The following is a 17,029-nucleotide window of genomic DNA, read 5'->3' on the forward strand; positions in this document are numbered from 1 at the left end:
ACCCTCGGCCGTTCTCTCCTCTCCCCCTTTCCCTCTCAGTGGCTACTGTGGGCTCTAGCCAGCCATTCCCGAGGCCCAAGGCTGGCTTGTTCTCGTGGGATCAACTCCAATACCTGCTTCAAATCTTCCTATTCCTTTATCTCACAGAGCATACATTTGATTGAGGAATTCAAGGAAAAACACAAGTTTTTTAAAGCCTTGTATTTTTGATAGAAAAGAAGGAAGGGCCTAGTGAAAGGAATTCTGCTGAGTCTTCTTATAAATCACAACCAGCGTGTAGAGCCAGCCTTTTCATACACTGAGCTCCCTAAGACGTGGGGAACATGGAAAGTTTGGGGTCCTTGGGAGCTACATTATCTTTCAGGATTGTTGCAGGGAGGGATGCAAAGTGGGTGGCCCGTGACTCTGGCTGTGGGAAGAACACTCCGGGGGGGGCCCTCGTGTTGGCACGAGTGCTGTCCTGGACAGTGGGGTGGGGTGGGATGAGGCAGGGCTCGAGTCCGTTCTCTGGGATGTTACAGTCATGGTTGGAAGGTTCTAGGTGCCCCCGGAGCGGAGCAACCAGGCTTGGGGCTGGCTTCCATGAAACCGCTGGGGCCTGACCTGGCTTTCCAGGCCTCACCAGAGGCATGGCCTGGTGCGGCATGAGGCAGAGAAATCCCTCCCCTGCGCAGATTCTCCACAAGTGGCACCTTTGCCATCATTTTCACAAAGTGATATTGTGGCACAATGGTCGCTGAGACTAGGATGAAATTTCATTGCTGGAAGCAGGGGGGAAACTGAAGGTCAGCCTGATCTGTCAGCAATTGCCATCTCGGTGGTTGCATGAGTCTAATCCAGCTGCTCTAACAAAATGCCACAGACTGGGAATTCTCACAGTTCTGGCGGCTAGAAGTCCAAGACCGAAGGGTTGGGGCCATTTTGGTTCCTGGTAGGATCTCTCTTCCTACCTTGCAGATGGGGCCACCTTCTTGTTGTGCCCTCACAGAGCAGAGAGAGAGAGAGGAATCAAGCTCTTTGGTGTCTTTCCTCCTAAGGACGCCGATCCTAATAGATCAGGGTTCCACCCTTAGGACCTCGGGTAACATTAACTGTCTCCTTATAGGCCCTGTCTCCAAATTACCTTGGGGACTAGGGTTTCAACATAAGGATTCTGAGGAACACAATTCAGCCCATAGCATGAGATGCTCAGGGAATATGATGCCCTTTGAGGTGTCCGTCGCCCTCTTCCTCTGGCCTACGCATGCTTCAGGCTCCTTTCTCCATTCTAGAACCTGGCTATGATTCTGCCACACCACCGCGAGGGCAGGGTGACCCCTGAAGAGTGGTGCGGGAACACCCGCCGGGAGAGCTGCCTGGATAGCTGTCTGTCTGGTAAGCTCCCCGGCACCTCGCCGACACCCGTTTGTCTTCGGTGCCCCATCTCAGCCATTGGCCAGGCCCTGAGGGAGCCTGGGGGGAAGGGTAAAAGGAAGCAGAGTGACACCTGTTATCTGTTACTTATCAGAAGCTGGAACCCACCTGGGGACAGAACACAGCCGCCTCACCGCATCTGCCTGGGCGGGCTTCCTCATACATTTCATAGGTTAAACCATCGAAACATGGGGTCCTGTGCATTCCCAGCTGAGGACGTGGAGAAAGCTCATCATGTGTGAAGGCCAGATCCACCTGCTAAATAAAAACAGGAGTGAAAAAAAAAAAAAAAAACCCAGAAAAAAAAAAATAAAAGCCCAAAACCTTGCGATTTGCCCAGCACTGCAAATGGCTCAAATTACAGCTACAGAAAAGTCTCCAACCCCTGGAGACTTCCCTTTCCACCCCGGCAAGTGGTGCAGTCCCTACTCTGGCTCTCCTCCATCGTCGCCCCCACCCCTGGCTGCTGTCCTTTCTCTGCCTTTGTTGTGTAGCAGCAAAAGGCAACGCCCTTCCAAAGCTCAGGGGACTTTCTTCCATTGTCACAGCATCCAGCCATGCCACTGGGGCTGCCCCCACTCCAGATTTATTCTTCTAGCGATGAGTCACTGCTACCATCTTGCCCCTCTGCTTCCTGCAAGCAGATGAGGCAAGGAAAAGGAAAGGAGGGGCCCCCGGCCAGCTCATGAGGCACCTTGTGGGCCTGGGTGGGCTACGGCCGTCGGGGTGTATGGGGGATGGAACTGGCAGTAAGGGGATCAGTCCTGCTGCCTGGAACAGGAACAAAACCCCGGCCTCCATAGGATGGGAGGGTCATATGGGGCCACACGGTCCCCTGGGTAGGGGACAAGGGAGTATCACTAACAGAGGATGGGATTTGGGCTCTATCAGGTCTGGTTTTGAAGCCCGGATCCACTGCTTCTGGCATCCTGGGCACGTTACCCAGCTTCTTGGAGCCTTAGTTTCCTCACCTGTATAACAGGGACCCCAACATCCTTCCTAGGATTATTAGCCTGTGGGCTAAAGCGCGTGACCCCTGCGAAGCTCCTAGAGCAGTGCCCAGCGTCAACCAGGAGCCGGGCACAGACTAGGTTTCCCCTTGCACAATCGTCCGACGCAAGGACGCTGTCCTCAGAGAGGTTTGGCCCAGTGTCCTGCCCTCTCGCACAGGCAGGCTGCCCTCGCACAGAGGGAAGGCTCCTTGCTGGGAAACCAGAACAGCCGGTGGTGGGGGAACAGATGAGCCTGTGGCCCTGGACCAAGGGGGCCCGAAGCACACCCACTCATTTTCTCTCTACACTGTGTTTGGCGATGATTTATTAGTGATTTCTCACATCTCAGGCTCGTGGCAAGAACTTGAGTCCCCTTTTAAAGGCAGTCCTTATCATCATTCAGCTCCATCGTCATTATTCAATATCTATTGTGTTCAGGGCCTTCTTCCAGACACCATATATTTACTCCAGTCTGGAAAGCTGAAGGCTGGGAGGGGCTGCTCGAAGTGTCCACGACGCCCCAAAGGGCAGACAGGGCTCGGGCAGCAAGTCCTTGTCCCACACAATCTCAGCATCGGAATTTCGGAAGGGATTGGTGACATTGGAGCAAGGGGACTTGTAGGTCAAATGAAAGGAAATGCTATTCTGTTGCCAGCAAGTAATAAACCCACAGAATTCATTATCCAACGGGGAGTTGGGTGGAGGCCTAAAAGTACGTCAAAAGGAGTTTTAGGTAAATTCATGGTTGGCTGACCTCTGTGGGGGGTGTGCCGTGATCCTCTGAACTTGCCACCAGGAAGGACGGCCAGCGTTTGGCAAGGTCTAGAGAAGGCGAACTCTGTGCCCTTGGGCCTTGGGTTCTGGCCCATGCAGCAATCTCCATGCCCATGGGATCGTCCTGGGTTTCTCAGATTTGTGATTTTTCAGTGCTGTCCATCTGAGCTGGGAGAGAAAGGAGGAGGCATTCCTGGAGAAAGTGGGGTGAGAATCTCCCAGGCAGAACACTGGACAGCAATTTTTTCTTTCCTGCTTAAAATTCCAAAGGCCTACACCCTTTTGAAACGGCAGCAAATTTCACAAGAGCACAGAACATTTGCATTGGAAGGGAGCGGCTGGACCATTTCACCTACTGCAGTTTCTGCCCTGAACGGTTTTGTGTACTAGCAATTAGATTCAGAAATAGAAACAGTGACGGTGCTAGAAATGCACTTGCTGAGCTGTGTGTCTTTGATGCAAAAAAAAGCCTTTGTACCTAACAACTGAGCTTTTGCTCATTTACGCAACCAATTTGTTGAGCACCAGCTCTGAGCCATGATCTTAGGATCCGAGGACGGAGAAGACAAAACACCCTGCCTCCTGAGAGTTTAGCCAGTGGCGAAAACGGCCCAATAGTTCCACTGCTGTGGGTGTTATGGGAGCAGGGAAACGGGGGTCCGTCTGCACCTGGAGGAGTCAGGATGTGAAGGACAGCCAGGAGCTCCCCCGTGGCAATGAAAACAGGCAGAGAGGGGTTTCCGCAGACCAGGGAGTGTGAAACAGTTGGAGAAGTGCTAGAATTCACTCAGGCTGCCTGAGATAAAGGGGGCAGGAGGCGAGTCTGGAACGTAAGACAAAGAACATAAGACAAAGACGGGCATTGAGGGTGGTGGTCCAAGCTAAGGCGCGGGGCGCTGGTCATGCAAGGGAAGCTGGAATGAGGCATAATCAGTTTCTCATTGTAGGGAGATGATCAGGGGGTGCGTTGGTGGGGGCGAAACTCTAAACAAGCGCATGAGTCAGGTGACTCTCCCCACATCCAGGAGACCATGACTGGGGACTACAGCAAAGTCCTGAGGTTACTCAAAAGGTGGGACCAATGGCTCTTGCTGCTAGAGGCACATGGCAAAGGGAGAAAAGAGGAGGGTCGGGGATGACCTCTTGGTTTCTTTGAGTGGATGGAGGTACCATTCATTGGATGGTAGCTGGGTGCTAAAGGGAGAATGTCACACTGAAAATAACGAGTAAGTTTTGGATAGACTGTACTTGATTTTTGTATGAGGCAGCCAAACAGAGATAGCCAGCAGGCTGTGTATCTCAAGATCCAAGCTCTGCAGAAGGGTGGGGTCTGGAGATGTCAGGACGCAGGGACAACAGCAGGTGGAGGTGAAAGCTTGCTAAGGGAGGACCCAAGCAGGAACAGAGGAGCACACGGAGGGTTCCACCACAGAATGGCCCCGGGCAGAGGAAAAGAAGCCCACCAAGGACAGCAAGCCAAGGAGGTGGGAGGAGAAGGGCTTACCGGAAAAACAAAGGAGGCAGGAAGGAACCGCACCTGAAACTTCTCTGTTGAAATTCGCGGTGCTTTTTTTTTTTTTTTTTTGGGAACTGAGTTTTGCAGCATTGTTTTAAAATTGAAGTACAACTTACATACAGTAAAGAACACAAAGAGTATATGGTTTGATGCATTTTTCCATATGTATACACCCATGAATCTACTACTTCAACTCTGGAGAATATTTCCGGCTCGCTAGAAGGTTCTCTTGTGGCCCACGTAGGTGGTGCCTCATCGCAAAATAATCTTTCATTCTGACCTCTGCGGTTATGCACCTTTGCCTGCTCTTGGTCCTACGGCTGGGATCACGTGGTGTATGTCCTTTTGCAATGCAGTTGCTTTCTCTCAACAATACATTTCTTGTGACGGGCAATGGTTAGGAAGTTCTTTTTTTGTTGCTGGGAAGTATTCCATCGTGTAAATATGAGCTGTCCACCATGGTGTTTCTATCTGTTGATAGATCCCAGTTTGGCTACTGGTTTACTATAGTTTGGGACTCCTGGAAAGAGCGCTGCCATGAACATTCCTGTGTGTGTGTGGTGGGGCCCCAGCACACCCGAGAGTGGCACCGTAGGGTCACAGGGTAGACGTCCGTTCAGCTTTAGCAGATGCTGCCGAGGTATTTGGGCCAACTTACATCCCCACTCACGACGTAGGAGTGCTCCGCTCCACAGTATTTTAAAATAAAACACGATTCTATGAGGAACGCTTAAAACACTGAAAAAAGCAACTGCTTTCAAGAACCCCAACACATCGGACGTATCTATCGATCCGTTAACAATGACTATGTAACACATCCCTCCTCAATCCTCTAAGACTTCCGTTATAGAACCCCTAGTCGGCCTAGTTTGAGTTAAGGTAAATTTGTGTATATAAAATAAGTGAATTTCTTTATAAGTAATTTTATCATGTACAATTGTCACTAATTTAAAAAGTCTTTCTCGGGGCGCCTGGGTGGTTTATTCGGTTAAGCTTCCGACTCTTGATTTCAGCTCAGGTCATGATCTCACAGTTTGTGAGAGCGAGCCCTGCATCGGGCTCTGTGCTGACAGTGCTGAGCCTGCTTGGGATTCTCTCTCTCTCCCTCTCTGGTCTTCCCCTGCTTGCGCGCTCTCTCTCAAAAGAAACGAACTTAAAAAAAAGAAAGGCTTTCTCGCCTTACACCCAGATTCATGAGATTTTATTCTAATACTCAGTTATGGATCTCATTTTTCCCAGGAGCTGGCAGAACTGCCTTAGCCTAACAACATGGCATATGTATCTTGGATGTCACGGGAGTCAGCATTAATTCAATTATGTATTCATTTTTTTCACTGTGTAAATATATGGTGAGCAGTCACTGGGTCAGGCACGTCCTACGCACTGGGGGTGGGTGGGATGGGGGAAATAAAGAATCATCACTTAGGACTTCTGCCCTCAAAGAATTTAGTCTAAAAGAAGATATGGATACAAAGAGCCCTAACGCAGAGTAGAAAGTTAACGAGTCTGTGACTTCATTTCCTGCAGGGCAGGGCGGGGCCAGCTTAGGTGAAACTGTAGCAAAAGAAACTGCCATTTACTACATTCACCTGTTTTCTGTCTGGCTGGAGATGACACATCGTCTCGGAGTGAGATTTTGCTCTCAAGTCGCTGGACTATACACCCTCCAGGTAAGCCTCACAGACATCCATTACCTAGAAGGCAAAGAAGGGACAGAAACCCCTGGGCGACAAAGCCTGCCCTGTTAAATACCCGTAGCAAGAAAATGGGCCAAATTGCTTGACGTCAAGGAACCTCTTGGAACCTAGAAGTCCTAGCCCCTGACATGTTTATCATCTTTGCAGTTATTGAGATGGTTCTAAGTGGTGTTAGCTGTCAGGAAAGGGCCCAAAGGCTCCCCAGAGAAACTCATTGAATTCAGTGCTTGGACCTAGATAGTTGACACAGGAGTGCTGACTCCCACACAGTAAGCACCTGTGGAGAGAAGCCTCTCTGTCTGGACCCACCATGCTTGCACAAAGAGCCTACTTTGGGAACAGGGGCTGAATATGTGAGTGTGACCTTGGAATCCAAGCATAGAGCATCTTCAGCTGAATATAACTCAGGAGAGAGTGGGATGTGAACATCTAAAAGCTGAGTTCCTATTCACACTTCAAGCTGCTGAAGACTTTCATACCAATTGTAGGCTTAGCAGATATCGTTGGTTATTATAACACTCTTTGCATCCCATATTGTCTGCAGATCCCTTTACTATTCCTGTGCACATGGGCTTCTGTGGCCTCTTCCTACGGGAAGAGAAATTGTCAGGGAAAATGGACCGCTCTGTGGATTCCGCCTCTGAGTTCATCTAAGTTCCTCGCCTACTTTAACTCTTAGGAGTGGGTCACTGCAGAGTTCTTCTGTGGGGTCAGACAAGCTCAGCGAGAGAGCAGGCGAGGAGGAGAGCACAGCCCATAGTAAAGAATATGGGCCAAGCTTACCTGAGCATTTTGTCCATGGGTTGGAAAGACAGTACAGTGACTCTGGGCACCTCAACATGCCTGCCTCTTGACTGGTGTTGTACCAATCTGGGCTGCTGCCCTCCATGGCTGGTGTGCAATGTCCTCCTGGGATCTTTTCTCTCCCTTCTCCTGAGAATTCCCTTTACTTCTCTCCAGGGTATTGAAACTTCTGTTCCTGTTATATCTTTCCCTTTCTCGAGAAAGGCTGCCTGGGAAATACATTTTTGAGACTTTGCATGTCTGAAAATATCTTTATTCTATCTTTGGGCTTTTTTTTTTTCTTGGTAATTTGGCTGGGTATGGAACTCTAGGTTAGAGAGCATTTCCTTTCAGAATGTGGAATGCGTTGCCCCATTTTCTTTTTCATTTCAAGAGCAGTGATGCTCTTGAGAAGTCCAAAACCATTCTCATTTCTGACTCTCACATGTGACTTATTTCTCTAGAATCTCGTAAACACTATTTCCTCCAAGTTTTGGAAAATTTCCAATGACATGCCTCAGTGTGAATCTATTTTCATTCACGGTGACCCAACATTTGATGTATTCTTTGAAGCTGAAAACATGTGTCTTTTTTTAATCTCTTGGAAAATCGGGGAAATAATTTCATTTGGAATTAATTCCTTTCTGCCTTCTGTTCTCTTCTCTCTCACTCTCTGGAACTCCTCTTATTTACAGACTGGAGTTCTTGAACTAGTCTTTTAATTTTGCTTTCTTTTCTGATTTTTTAAATCTCTTTGACTTTTTGCTATACTTTCTGAGAGATTCACTGTTGAATTTTTCATCTCTGCTGTTTTTAATTTCCAAGAATTTCATCTTGGCTTCTGAATGATCCTTTTTTGTTTCACCCTGTTCTTTTTTCTTGGATGCAGTATCTTCTCTCCGTAAAGACGTGATAAATGTAACATTAATTCTCCTCTCCTCCCATGTTCTCACATCTCCCTGCATACTGCTTCATTTGTTTGTTGTTTGTTTTGGTATTTATTTTCCACATAGTCAGCTCTCCTTAGATGTTCAGTAGCAGTGGGATATCCAGTTGTGACTAAGAGTATGGATCTAGTTATCTGATTGGGAACCATAAGCTCATTTAAAACTCTGGGCAAGTGAGCGGAGCTTTGGACTTTGTATTGTGATGTAGGATTGTTGGAGAACCTCCAATGACAGTATTGCTAGGTCAGTCGCTCTTGAATTACACAGATTCCCTAAGTACTCTTAGCGTTTAAAAGAGTGCCTGACATGTAAGAGGGGCTCAGTACATGTTACTATTCCTGTTGTGGAAAATGTGTACACTGAGAAGCAAATATATACACAACTCAACTAATAAAAGCCCATACCCTTGCTAGCAGCTTCTTAGAGGCTTATAAAGGTGCAATCACTCTCAGAAACTTGGCCACAAGCTTTAACTGGTGGCTTCCATGCTTCATGGTTGGTGGGTGAAGGACGGAAAACGCAAAAGAAAGGAAGATGCTGGGCGCCGACACAGGAGATGGGAGGCAGCTGGCCGAGCAGGAGAAGGTGAATGGAGGAGATGCTAAGTAGCCCTGCTGGTGTTTTCCTCATTAAGCTTGTGTCTAAACACTCTCCATCTTTACAGTTCCAGTGGACTGGGTTCTGGCACACTTGGGGACATATTTGTTAATTAGCTCCACGGCTCCTTGGGTGGCTGTCCATTTTATGGGTGATGGCACCAGAGGCCCAGCCCTGCCAGGGGAAAGAAGGAATATTCCATTCATCCGGCTATGGGTTATTAAGCCACTCTGTCTTCCTGTCACAGACGGATTGTGAATCACACTGTGTTCTCTTCCATCCCCTTCGCTGCCTCCTCTCCTCTTTCCACAGCCAGGGGTGGACAAGGGCCTAGCAAAGCCTCACTGTTCTCAGACTGGTAGGTGCTGGCCTATCTGGCCCTTGGTAATGGGAAGAGTGCCCTTCTCCTTCTTCTCACACCTGTCGGTCCCCAACCACCTGGGAGTCCCCTCCAGAAACCTGACCTGCAGCTTCCGCAGTGCTGGGCCACTGGCCAGAGTGGTGGATTCCTCCCGGGAGCTGGTGTAGCCCTTGGCAGGAGATCAGCTCCACGAGTCATTAATTTCAACTACTCAGCATCTTGTCTTGGCCATTCTTGTGCCCCTGCCTCTCTCAATTCAATTCTAATAACTTTCTTGGCACAGAGAGATGGAGAAAGGATTGCCAAAGTCAATAATCAAGTTTCTACAACTGGGATTGTGTACACACACACACACACACACACTTATTTATTTATTTATTTATTTATTTATTCATTTATTTCTTCATTTATTTATGGGTTGTTTTGTCAAGATAAGAACTGCATGGGCTCATGCTGTGTATTATCTTTGGCTTATTCTGATAAAAAACGTCAGGTAAGCAAATATTTGCCGGGCACCTACTATGTCCTAGGCAGTGTGACGGAGTGTTTAAAAACAGGCACTATTTTTTTTATCTAGAGTTGATAAAAAACTGGGCCAGCCATAAGGAAGTTCCCCATCCATCCAAGATAACAGAATTTCTAGAAATTAGAGAGGAAGGAAAGAGGAGTGGTTAAGCGGGCAGGTGCCCAGCTCTGCCCCTGACTCGATGTGATTTGGGGCAAACCACTTTGTGCCTGTTTCCTCACTTACAAAAAAGGGAGCACCTACCTCTTAGGGTTGTTATGAAAATCATACAAGACTGAACATAGCACTTAGAAAAAGCCTGGCACTTAGTAAGCACTTACCAAATATTAGCTATTACTATTATTATGACTTATAGGGACCTTAATGGTTTTCTCATCCAAACTCCTCCTCTTCATAGTGAGGATGTAGAAGGCCAGAGAGCCAGAGTGACTGGCTTGCCCACAGTCATAGTTTGGCCTCTTTAATTGGAGACAAGGATGCTAATTACCTCCACACCATGCTGCCCCCTTGGTCAATGGTGAGAGTTTTGATTCTAGAAACTCAGGCAAAATTTTGGCAAAGGACTCCTCTCTAGCCAGCTATTCAATGAATAGCCCCTTGTAGATTATGCTGGGACGTTCACTGTCTTCTAATCACTTGACTGCTTGGAATAGAGTTCTACAGACATCACCAGCATCTGGGACGATGGCACCTTCAATTCAGATGGTCTCGAGATGGTGCAGGGGTTAAGAGCCCCCAGTCTGGTGCCAAACAGACTTGGTCCAGATCCAGGCTCTTCCCTTTTCACCTGCTTTGTGATCTCAGGCCAATTACTTAAGCCTCAAGGTACTCAGCAGCAAATGCAGAGAGAAAGGACACTACCCCTTATTGCAATGTCATGAGGTTGAAACCAAATAATACATAATAGTAGGTAACGAGCTTAGCTTAGTGGCCGGTATAGTGTAACACCCAACACGTGAAAATTAATATGATTTTTACACTAGTTTTTAGCGCTCTCTTTTTTTACCTGTCACCTCATGTTATCCTCAAGACATCCTTCTAAGAGAGGCAAAAGAGATTCTTTTATTCCCACTGCCTAGCTAAAGGAAAGAGTACTCAAGGGGGCTAACTGAGTGCCATGCCGCTAGCGAGTGGCAGGTCTGGATCCGAGCACACAGAGGCTTAGCGACACCTAAGGCAATGCGTTTTCACCTCCACGATTAGACCTCAGGGACTAAGCAAAATCTGAACACGTCCTCATAGTTGAGAGGTGAAAAAAATAAAGAAGGAACACTGAAAAGAAATGAATAGGGTCATCATAAATTTGCAGCGATGCTTTTGTTCAACACGTTGAATCAAAAGCACATAAACGAGGTAGAGATGAGCAAAAACGAAGCTCTCCGTAACAGCCCCGCAAGGACCAAAAACGGAACAAGATCATTCTGTCTGTAGAGAGGAAGAGAGAAACCAATCATCAGAAGCTCCCTTGTGAGTCGGGAGATGGTGGCGGGAATTAACATTTTCAGCTCATCTCAGACCTAGAGCAAAACGAAGTCTTGGGGGGAGAGAGAGAGAGAGAGAGAGAGAGAGAGAGAGAGAGAGACAAGCAGGGGGCCCTTGGGTGAAATGTCAGATCAGAGTCTGCAGAGACAGTGCCTGCTCATGGAGATGGTTCTGATGGTGAGGGCAGCTGTTAAAAGAATAATCTTTGCAGCTATGTCACCATAATCCAGACAGCCAGTGTGTCCCAGCAGTGTTCATTAAGCCAGGAAGCATTCAGACAAGGAGGGAAAGGCTGCTCGTCTGCAGCTGATCTTTTTTTCTCCCTCTGATCCCAAGGCACTATGAATCTGAAGGAGGCCCCCAGCAGACCTGCTGAGGAGATAAGCCATTTTTGTCACAAGCGCTGGTCTGCGCTGGTGCTGAAGCCAGGACGGAAGCCACCTGCCAAGCCGCCCTGCTCCCTGCGCCTTGCCTGGTCTGGCTGGTCTGCCTTCTCCCCAGACCTCCAGACATCAGCCCCCCTCTGGATGGGTGGGAATCCTGAAAGCCCTCTTGGCATCAGTTTCCCTGACTTCTGTTGCTGCACGTGGCAGGGGGCTGGGAGTTTGCGGGATAAGAAGCAATCGGGAATCGGGAAGGGGGGGGCACTGCTTGCTCGGCATCTTGTTTTGACGAGTGCAGGGCTGGGGTGTTGATGGCCATGGAAGAGCCTGGGAACTGACCACTTTCTCCCAGCGTCACAACCGTAGAGTTGAAGCACAGGGGAGTATGCTGTGCTCTGATGGAGCTGTGAAGCCAAGGGCATACAGAATGCAGACAAACTGCCCCTTCTGCAAGACCTGGGGCCCCTCAGGTATAGACTGCTGCCCCACCAATTGGATCGGTTGGACCTAAGAAGCAGGTGGCATGGGTCCAGCGCCTATCGGAGGAATATGGGCCCCGGGTTCCAGGGGCTAGCTGTACTGGTAGCAGCATCATTATAACTTTGATATATCTGCTGTTTTCTTTTTTCTTTGCTTTTCTTTTTTCTTTTTTTCTTTTTTTTTTTTTTTTTTTTTGCTTTATTACTGGCATGTGTGGGTACAGTCCAAATGCTCTTCATTGCCCAGCAAAATCTCCTAATTCCTGCAGTCAGCTCTCTACTTGTACTGGAAGAGGCAAGAAGGGCTCTGTGCACCTGCCTGCATGCTCTCTGGAGGCAGGAACCAGGTCTGTTTGCCCCAGACCTCAGAGCTTCAGACAGCTTGCCACTGTCTGTAATACACTCTTCGTTGATCGATCCCTGGGAAAACTCTGACGGGCATTTTGCCATTCAGTGGTGCAGGAGAGGCTGCCAAGGCAGTTGGGCATGGAGGGGAAGAATGTTATACAAACAAGAGAGGAAGTTGAGCCTCTCACGCTGAGAGAAAGGAAGGATGGGAAATAAAAGGTGAATGGGAGACAGATACCATGGTGAGAAAAGCAGCCGTGGGATTCCTGCCTTAAAGGGTGGGAGGGGCTGGGGGTGTGCTATCAGTGGGGACCAAGCTAGGGCAGGGGTAGCGCCAGTGGTGAGGGTAACAAGGACTCCCTGGGTGGCTGCTAGCCTGGGACAGGTGGAGAAGGAGCATCTAGAAGGCTGTTCCATTCTTTCTCGCTCCCAGGATTGGCATGTCCCGACTTCACCCGTAGGCAGTGAGGACTTCCTAGTGCATTGGGGATGTTTCTGTTGGTGCCTCTTTCCAAACCAGCTGCTGAAAAGGGGTACTGGGTTCAATCCACGAGTTTGAAAATGACCTTGCTTGTGGAGAAGGAAACTTTGCTCCTTGAAACATCATGGGGTGCACTATTTTGAATTCAGCCAATCCAATTTGGAAGTAAGAGCCGTCACGCCATTTGGATTTATCGACAATTAAGTTTTTAAGCCAACACTTGTAAAGTGCTATTTCATTTAAAACAATCTTACACATTACCCACTTGGTGTTTGAAATAACTCCAGTAGATCCATTTTACAGAGGTAAAATTGAGGTCTTAAAAAAGTTTCAAGTAAGGCCACACAGCTAACAAAAGTGCATCAGACTTCCTGACTCTGCTGTTCTGTTTCACTCCTTTTCCTCACACAAAATTGCACCTTTTTTTTTCACTATACCAATCAATGATATTGTAAGGCTATAACTTTGAGCTCATGAATGAGTGACAGGGCATCAGTGAATCTCCTAAAATTATTGCAGATTTTGCATGAAAGTGCCCGTGTGCTCTTTTTTTTCGGGATTGGGAGGGGGCATAGTTGCAGCAGACTCATAAACATTTTCACGATAGCACAACATTAAACAAAACATTTGAAAAGGAAAAGCTGTTTGGCTAATGCTTGTTATGCATGCAACGCCTATCCCCCGTACACACCAGCAGCACAACAAACCAAAACTAAATTCTTAGCACAGCATAACAACCTCCCGACTAAGGCTACGTGCAACACTCAGATCAATTGAATCTTGCTTCTACTGGAATTTTTAGCTCTGTGTAGACACAATGTGGCTCTCTTATTCTAATTGCTTCCTGGGTCTTTTGCCAGACAGGCAGGAGGTAGCATTGCTGGTCCTCTTTAGAATGCCATCCTTCAGACTCTTGCAGACACTCTCGATTTCCCACCCAGAAGCCCAATGTGTTGTTTGCTTTCCAACAGGCACATTCTTCAGTGTGGCCATGGGCTCTACTGAATTTGGCCCTATTCCCAGGCCCAGCACATCAATCTTGATAATCTGGTCAATCACGGTAATTTTATTCCCCTTCCTAGGAATCGGCTTAAGAAAAAACATGTAACTGGGGGCGCCTGGGTGGCTCAGTTGGTTGAGCGTCCGACTTCAGCTCAGGTCATGATCTCATGGTTCATGGGTTTGAGCCCTGCGTCAGGCTCTGTGCTGATAGCTCAGAGCCTGGAGTCTGCTTCAGATTCTGTGTCTCCCTCTTTCTCTGCCCCTTCCCTGCTCATGCTCTGTCTCTCTCTGCCTCAAAAATAAACATTAAAAAAGAAAGAAAGAAAGAAAGAAAGAAAGAAAGGAAGGAAGAAAGAAAGAAAAAACATGTAACTTGATTCTGATCAATAAGATTGGAGGCTAACTCTTCTGGGGCTGCTTCTGGGAAAGGATTTTTAACTTAAAAAAAAAAAACAAAAAACGAAAAGAATATAGACATGTCATTTCTACCTCTGAACATGGCTGTGCCCAAATATGGTCACTGGAGCTGTGGCAGCCATCTTGAGGCCACCAGGAAAAATGGTCGACATGGTGAAGACAGCTGAGCAGAAAGTACAGAAAAACCCTAGGCCCTTGATGAAGTTGCTGAAATATTGAATTAGCCAACTAAGGAGCTGCCCTCCTACCCTTTATGTGATGTGAGATGGCAAATGCCCTAATTGTTTAAGCCATTTTGAATTGAGTTGATAATGACTTGGCCAAAGCATCCTAATTAATATAATAAGCCCCATGCTCTGGAACTACCTTCTATAGAATGCCTTAAGGTAAGATAATTCTATTAGTTTTGAGACAGACTCACCTTACAGACAATAAAGAACCAGTATAACTGGATGCATGACCAAAACAGGAAGGGTTGGGGAAAGTCTCATGAATTAATCTCTATAACTCAAAATTCCAATTTTAAAAGGGACCTTAAGAATAATTTAGATGATTTTTAAACTCTGACCAAGGGACACCTACAGTCATGCAGGGATGCTTTAGGAGCCTACCAATATTTGATTCAAATTCACTTAGAATTTTGTTTTGCAATTAAACATATTCACAGTTAAATATTTCACACACCAAATGTTTACTTACATACTGGAAACAACCAGTGTAATCAAATCGGGCCTTCCAGCTTTACATGCTTCTGTGTATATAGCTCCTACCATAAATATTTTGTAAATGTTTGTTGATTCAGAATGTGGCAGCCCTATTGGTCCTTTCCATATTATTGATTGGGTTTTTAATTTAATTTAATCAAAAAAATGAGACAGAGAGACAGAGAGACAGAGTCTGAGCAGCAGAGGGGGCAGAGAGAGACAGAATCCAAAGCAGGCTCCAGGCTCTGAACTGTCAGCACAGAGCCTGATGCGGGATTCAAACCCACAAACCGCGAGATCATGACCTGAGCCGAAGTCGGACGCTTAACCAACTGAGCCACCAGGTGCCCCTTGTTTGGGTTTTTTTAAGTGCAGGCCTTCCCTGTGTCTATTTATATGACATTGTATTTATGAGTATCAAACACAGCATGCATGGGCCCTATGAAATTAAATGCCAGGTAAAATGTACATTTGCTCAGCACCTTGTGAGATCACAGTGCAATAATCAGTCTTCAGATGGCCATTGGACAAAGGTTGCAGGGCACTGATTTCCTTCACAATATACATAGTTTTGCATCTATTCTAAGATCTGAATGCTTCCCTTCCTTTCAAAGGTTGAATACGTTTACCTTGTCAAGGTTCTAGGTTAATCCTAGATGACTGGTCAGCAAAGACATTAAACCTGAGTTATGTATTGAATATTCCAGGCAGAATAAACTTGTCTATTTCAGATATCTGAGTAAATATCAGATAGAGACAGGCAATGGAGAGGCAGGGGCACCACCGGATCTCTCATAATTGCTAACGGTTGTCATGACGTATCCAGCATTACTCTAGAGCCTCACTGGTATTGATGCACGTAAGCTACCCACCACCTTTCTAAGGTAGGTTCCCGCCAATGTGCCCATTTTGCAAACGAAGACACAAACCGAGGCTCTCTGCCAACAAGTGGTAGTCCCAGGGTTTGAACCCACAGAATTTGCCTCCAGAATCTGGACTGTTTTTCGCTACATTGTTTTGTACATTTGCAACCACCCATGTGTGTGAGTTGGGATTCTCCCAATCCCATGCAGCTAAAACAAAAGTCAACAACATGTCGAACGATGAGGCCAAGGTAAGACAGCAACTGCTTTTGGTTTCCCTTGTTTTCAAATTTTACGTATTCATTGAAACAACCTTTTTTTTTTCTTCAATGCGGTGACAAGAAAATATTATAAAACTAAGCTTATAAAGTACATTAATGGTAAGGTCCACATCTGTCAGACCTGTCCCTCTTGTTTAGCTGGGTTCTGCAGTTAGTATAGAGTTTAGAATATAGAGTTAGTATAGAGTATTTAGAAAAGCTCTTCAAAGCAAGGAATAGAAAGTCAGTGGCTTAACCAAAGAACGGTTTGTTGCTCTCAAATAGCAAGAAGCCAGGAGGTTGATGGTACTGGTGATGGTCTGGCGGTTCCACAATATCTGCCGACAGTGACATTCTCTTGGCCTTTCCCTTCCAGGACAAGTAGGCTGAGGTAGGTGCAGCCCACATCACCCTCCAGACAGAAAAGAGAGCAAGGAATGCATCAGCCTCCTTTGTCCCTTCCATCGGGAAAGCAAAATGTTCACAGAAAACTCCTGCAGGCTTCTGCTTACATCTCTCTTACTTTAAAACTGTCACCTGGTCACTTCCAAAGCAGAGAAGCCGAAAAAGTACTTAGCCTCCCTGGGCTTTATAAGCCAAGTGGACGAGAGAAATGGAGTTAGAAATGGATGCCGAGTCAACCAATATACAGTATCTGCTACAAAGAAAAACAAAGATTTTCCAGGTTACCTTGGGCGCATGTCCTTTAGGGAACCACACAGTATCGGCTTTGAGGGATTTAAAAAATAGGACACACATTTGGTTAATTGCCTATTTTGCATGCAACACTATCCTGGGTCCCGGAAAGTCTCAGAGGTCTAGCAATACAGGCTGCCCCCACCTGAAGAAGGAAGGGAGGAGCTAGCTAACTAAGTTTTCATAGTTCTAAGGAATCATGGGAAATTCTCCATCTCCGTTTTCGTGTTACAAAAGGATTGGCTCTCTAAGGACATGTCAAACTCAAGAGCTTGCTGATTTTGTATAAGTAATCATTTATTAAGATG

General features: G+C 46.9%; 1 long non-coding RNA gene across 1 annotated transcript; it reads right to left on the reverse strand.

Moving 5' to 3' along the window:
• Positions 1-558: 558 nt before the first annotated feature.
• Positions 559-9,355, reverse strand: LOC128773536 (uncharacterized). Its single transcript, XR_008417895.1, has 4 exons — positions 6,285-9,355; positions 3,160-3,347; positions 1,548-1,671; positions 559-1,452 (listed from the first exon to the last, which is right to left on the reverse strand). It is a non-coding gene; the product is annotated as an uncharacterized LOC128773536 (long non-coding RNA).
• Positions 9,356-17,029: the final 7,674 nt, after the last annotated feature.

Source organism: Panthera pardus, unplaced genomic scaffold (assembly GCF_024362965.1).
Source record: "Panthera pardus isolate Hobbes unplaced genomic scaffold, ASM2436296v1 HiC_scaffold_11, whole genome shotgun sequence".
NCBI lineage: Eukaryota > Metazoa > Chordata > Mammalia > Carnivora > Felidae > Panthera > Panthera pardus.